The sequence below is a fragment of the Mustela nigripes genome, chromosome 10 (assembly GCF_022355385.1).
Source record: "Mustela nigripes isolate SB6536 chromosome 10, MUSNIG.SB6536, whole genome shotgun sequence".
Lineage (NCBI taxonomy): Eukaryota > Metazoa > Chordata > Mammalia > Carnivora > Mustelidae > Mustela > Mustela nigripes.
In genome coordinates this window covers 62,916,265-62,922,572 of record NC_081566.1, presented here as the reverse complement: position 1 = coordinate 62,922,572, position 6,308 = coordinate 62,916,265, and positions in this window count along the sequence as shown.

Here is a 6,308-nt window from a genome sequence, read left to right as displayed (position 1 = left end):
CTCCCGCAGACGCTCGCGGCGTCCAGTGATCTCCGGGACCCGAACCCCCGCCTCGACTGGGAACCGCGCTCCCGAAAGCCTGAGCCCAGGGCGCACGGCTCTTCACTGGCTCTGGCTGGACCGTAGGGTCAACCCGAACCCTCAAGGGCCTGGCACGGGCCGAGGACGTCCAACTGCGGGCACTCCTGCAAGAGCCAGGCCCAGACGCCCCCTGGTTACCATGGTTACTGTTGCCCAAGGGCCGCCTGGGAGATGCCAGGCAACCCTGGATCAGAGGAGACAAGTTGCACACCAAGAGGGAGCCTAGTGAGACCGCAGGACGAACTTACCACCGCGAGTACGTGTGTAAGCACGTGCGTGCGTGTGTGTGAGCGTGCGTGCGTGTGGGTGTGTGCGTGTGTGTGCGGATGTGTGTGCAAGTGCGTGCGTGTGTGTGTGCGTGCATGTGCATGTGAGTGCGCACGTGTGTGCGCGTGCGTGCATGTGTGTGTATGTGTGTGCGTGCATGTTGTCCTTGCGCGTGTGTGTGCGTGTGTGTGTGCGTGCGCGCGTGTAGCTTCAGGAGCAGTTCCTGGGCCCTCCAGCTCAGCCACCGGGGAGGCCCCAAAGACTACCAGCATGGAAATCGACAGAACTGGATTAGGAAATCTGCCTTTTAACGTTTGTGTGGACTGTTCTGGAAGAGGTCTTAGGAGCTCTAGGATTCTCCCAGTTTGGCTCGCCCTCACGCCTCCCAGCCTGCAGGGATGAACTGAGCTGGGGCCTCGGCCTGCTGACCCCAAGCCCCTCGGAGCCTCTGCAAGCACCAGGCAGGTTTCCCCTCCAGCCCTGACGAGCTGAACTCCCGCCAGAAGGCCGCGATGACATCGTGATCCTGGGAACTGCCTCCCACTGGGGAACCTCTCCCCACGCCCTCACAGCCCGCCCTTCTGAAGCTCCCTCCAGCTTGACTTGTTGCTTCCAAGCCCCGCGCTGCATCCGGGACACACTCCGGGCTGGACCGTCCGCAGAGCCAGGGGCCCGAGGGCTGTCCACAGCCCCAGGGGGACGGAGGAAGGCAGCCGGGGTCACCTCCAGTTCTTCTTAAAAGGACTTAACTCCCACAGACCTCACATTCCTTCTCCAGATTTCCCAGCCTTATCTCCTTTGGGATCCTCAAAAGAACATGGGGGCGGGACTGAGGGAGGCCACAGTGTGGGAGGTGGGATCCGACCTGGAGGAGAGAGCAGCGACCCCACCGGGCAGGCCTGAAGGGGAAGCACAACCCACGGGCTTGGGAATGAGGGGAGGGCTTTGGGGTTCCTCCCAGCCTCTTCCCAGCAGCATGGAGAGAAGGGACAGGACGACGTGAGCGGCCTGCCCCAGACGGGACTCTTCCCCTAAGTGTCCCACTGAGTCTTCGCAGCCACATCTCTGTGTACCCATCCCCATCCCCATCCCCAGAGAGGAGACAGGCCCAGAGGGACCACCGTCCAAACTCAACACTTGGTGTTCTTTTCTCAACCCAGGTGAGCTCTGAAGGCCAGGTTAAGGCTGAGGCAGGAAGGAGAGCAGGAGCCCCTCGCCCAGCTTTGTTTGCATTGACCTGGAAGCCCAATATGCTTCCGGGCCTTCAGGGCTCTTTGCTGTGTGTTTGCTTGGAGTTTGCAAAAGGAAGCGGGGTTAGGGATCCATGGATTTTGGCTGGGTGAAACCTGTTTGTGTCGGTTCCCCATCACCTCTCTTGTTGCTTTACTGCCTCCCCGGCGGGCTGTTGGTGAGGCCGACACCACGTACCTCTACCCTCTACCCTGCCACCTCACCTGAGGTCCGGACAGGAAAGTGCTGGCCACATTCTCCGTGGGAAAAAGGGGCTGTCGTGCCCGACAGCAGAAAGATTTGCAAAGTGGAAGAAAAACAAAGTTTGAAATTTTTTCAGAAGCCAGAAGCCAGTCCATGAATCAATGTTACCCTCCTACTCTGTAAAATTGTAAGTGGAGATTCTGTTCTTATCACTGCCAGGCCGAAAAGGAAGTTCTCGCTGGCCAGGAAGAGATCTAGTAATACAACATATATGATTATAAACACATTACACATCTCACCAGAGAAGAAACTGCCTCCAGAGGGCCTAAACGTGTTGACAACTTCTGTTTTTGCCAACAGTGATAGACACAGTTTTTCCTTTTTGCATTCTTCTCGTAAATAATTTCAAACCCACACACCCACTTGAACTCTTCTGAGTATAGTGAGAATATATATATAATATATATATACTCTTCTGAGTATAGTGAGAACTTCCTTCCATTTAAAAACTGTTCAAGCCTGTATATTAGTTTTCTACTGCTGCTCTAGCAAATTACCCCAAATTTAGTTGCTTAAAAGAGCACAAATGTATTATCTCATGGTCCTGGAGTTCCCACCGGCCTAAAAACTGAGGTATCAGCAGGACTGTGTTCCTTATGGAGGCTCTAGGGTGAGTCCTTTATCCAGCTTCTGAAGGCCACGATGTTCCTGGGCTCACGGCCCCCTGCTCCCGTCTTTAAAGCCTGTCACATCACACAGCTGAGCAACTCTAAGAAGTCATCCTTCCTTCTACTGGGGAAATTGCTCTCATTTAGGGACTTCTGATTAGGTTGAGCCCACCATGATAAGCCAAGAGAATCTCCCCATGTCAGGATCTTTAACTTATTCCTACCTGCAAAGTCCTTTTACCACGTAAGGTAAATATTTAGAGGCTTGGGGATTAAGAGGTAGGTACTTGGAGGGGAGGTGGTGCCTTATTCTGCCTACCACACATTGCTCGGTAACATGGACCTTTTAAGGATCTGTAACATATTTTCAAAGGTTGGGAAGAGAAATACAAAAAAGGAAATGCAAAACTATTTATTCAAAAAGTTGATACAACTTGAATATGCCTTTCTAAACTGATCTTGAAGTCTCTCTGAAGATTTCAATAATGTAAGTGAGATTGAACAGACGTGGACCTACGTCAAGAGGACATCCTCTTCGGGGCACCTGGCTGACTCAGTCGGGAGAGCGTGCCACTCCTGATCTCCAGGTCGTGAGGTTCAGTCCCATGTTGGGCACAGAGTTTACTTTAAAAAAAAAATTTTTTTTTTAATTTTTTAAAAAGAGCACATTCCCTTCTTTCATCAACTTTAAACGTATGTGTTGAAGAACAGAAAAGTTACTTTAAAATTGATGAGTTTATTCTGCGCAAGAAAGGAAAATGATCAACAAAATGAAAAGGCAATCCATTGAATGAGAGGACATATTTACCAATTGTGTATCTGATGAGGGGTTAATATCCAAAATATATAAAGAACTCCTACAACTCCACAGCAAAAAAAAAGGAAGAAAAGAAAAAAGAAAAAAATCCAATGCAAAAATGGGCAAATGTTCTGAGTAGACATTTTTCCAAAGAAGATATAAAAATGGGGGCACCTGGGTGGCTCAGTCAAGGGCAGTTAAGCGTCTGCCTTTGGCTGGGGTCATGATCTCAGGGTCCTGGGATCGAGGGGGGGGGGGGGGGGGGGCTCAGCGGGGAGTCTGCTTTTCCCTCTTCCTCTATCCCTGGTCCCTGCCCGTGCTCTGTCTCCGTCTCTCAAATAAATAAATAAAATCTTTTTTTTAAGAAAAGGCATACAAATGGCCAACAGGTACATGAAAAGGGGCTCAACATCACTGATCATCAGGACAATGCAAATGCCAACCACAATGAGATATTAGCTCACACCTGTCAGAATGGCTAGTTTCAAAAAAGACAAGAAGTGACAAGTGTTGGCAAGGGTGTGGGGAAAAGGAACCCCTTGTGCATTGCTGGTGGCAATGTAAATTAGTGCGGCCACAGTGGAAAACAGCGTTCCGCACACAACTAGAATGAGAACTGCTGTATGATCCAGCAATCAACTTCTGGGTATTTATCCAAACAAAACAAAAACACTTAGATCAAAAAGATATAGACGCTTCTGTGTTCCTTGCAGCATTATTTACAATAGCCAAGACATGAAATCAACCTAAGTGTCTGAATGAATTCAGAAAATTCTGAATGCAGAAAATGTGATACATATATTATATATAATGGAATACTAGTCAGCCATAAAGAATGAAATCCTGCCATCTGTGATAACATGGATACATCTCAAGGGCATTTTGCTAAGTGAAATGAGTTGGACAGGAAGAGACAAATGGTATGATCCCGCTGTTGGGGGAGGTCATCAAAGACCTGACCACTGGCTGACCCGTAAGCTGGACCCAGGCAATCAGAGGCTCCTGAGCCCCACCCTGACCTTGGAATATGGGTTCCACTTGGCTTTACCACTCCCAGAGGCTGCTCCAAGAACACAGCCTTAAGAGAACGATGGGGCACTGAGACCATTTGGCCAGTATGTGTGACTGGACCCAGCTAAGGCCTCAAACTTTTAAGATTTTGGAGGGGCAGGTGGAAGATCCAACCGTCCGGCTCCCACCCGAGGCACAAACTCCCAGTTATCAAATAAGTAAGTCGCGGAGATGAATGTGCAACAGGACGACTGTGGTTAATGATACCGTACTGTATACTTGGAAGATGCTAAGGGATAGACCTTAACATCTCCCATCATAAGAAAAAAAAATGTGTCACCATTTGTGGTGACAGACACTGACTTGACTTCTCGTGGTGATCATTTCTCAGTTTATACAAACACTGTATCATTCTGTTGCACACCTGAAGCTAATATAATGTTCTGTGTCAATTATATCTCAATAAAAGAACTCAGTAGGTTTATGAAACCAAAGTGATAAAAATGAACCATGAAATCAGTACAAATTATTATGAAATTGAAAAGTAAATTGTAGCAAAAACGTTCAGACTCTATCAACAGCATAATTCAATAAGAGAAATAGACAAATTTTGAATAAATAGGCCCTTGGATTGTTGAATAATGCAATTAACAAGAAGAAAATCCTATGAACACATCGGGAGTGTATCAGATTTCCTGTTGATCTGACATAAAATACTGACATTGACAGAGCTTGCATAAAACTCAGTACACTAGAATCAGAACCGAAGACAAGTTGGTTCATGAGTGCCATCAATTCAAAGAACATGTAATTACTGAACAATGTCCTGAAATTCTACAGCCCAGGTAAGGAACGTAGCACAGATTTCCCCAAATTGTACAATTACAAAAATTGATATGATTTTACCAAAGGCAAACTGAAATAAAAGAAACATCCTAATCTATTTCTTTTTAAAGATTTATTTATTTGACAGACACAAGCAGAAAGACAGGCAGAGAGAGAGGAGGAAACAGGCTCCCTGCGGAGCAGAGAGCCCATTCGGGGCTCGATCCCAGGACCCTGAGATCATGACCTGAGCTGAAGGCAGAGGCTTTAACCCACTGAGCCACCCAGGCGCCCCCTTAATCTATTAATAATAATAAAAGTGTGAATCCATATCAGAAGGAATGAATTATCACTCTATTCTCCATATAAAATATCAATAAAATCGCTGTCATTTGGACACAAAGAATAAACAGCCCAAAAAAGGGAAGGGTGAAAGCTATTTCGGGGTTGTCTCAGGCCGTGACTTCACTTAAATCTGTTACTCTTCCAGATGTGATGATGTTTACAGTATTTGCCAGACTTTGAAACATTTCCAACCTGTCACGTTGGATTAAACTACATAAACGTTCAGGCTCGCCATTAACAGTGCATGCATAGCGTGGCCTTGTCTCCCCCGATGGGGCTTCCCAGACTGCGCGCGCTTCGGGCCGCCCCGAGCCTGGGTCCACCCGCAGAAGCCTGGAGGCAGCCTTCCCCTTAGCACAACTCGGCTCCCCAGTGCGGCCCTATCCGGCGGGGCCGGGGTGGGCGGCCCTCGCTCTCCGCTCCCAGCCCCCGCCCGCTCCGTCCACTCCTCCCCGCCGCCCTCGCCCACCTCCTCCCCTGCGCGCTGCCCTCCCTCTGGTCCCGCCTCCTCGCGGCGCGACTCGGACGTCCGCTTCCCGCGGCCGCATCCCCAGGCTCCCGGTTCCCTCGCGCCCTGCGCTCCGCCCCTTCGCCGCGGCCCCTGGGCACCCCCGCAGCTCCTTCTCGCCGCACGAGGCCTTGGAGCCCTCCCGGGCCTCGGCCGCACCCTGCAGGCGTCCCGACGCCCTCCCCACACTGGCTCCGGCCAGAGGGCTAAGAACCTGGACCCTGACGAATAAGCACATTTAAATGGGAGGAGCCGGGGACAGAAGACCCGAGGAGCCGACGGTTAAAACAAGTCTGGGCGCTCGCTGGAGCGCGTCTCCTAAGGGCAAGAAGAGAAGCTGATTCCCTTCTATCTCTTTCGATCTCTCTCT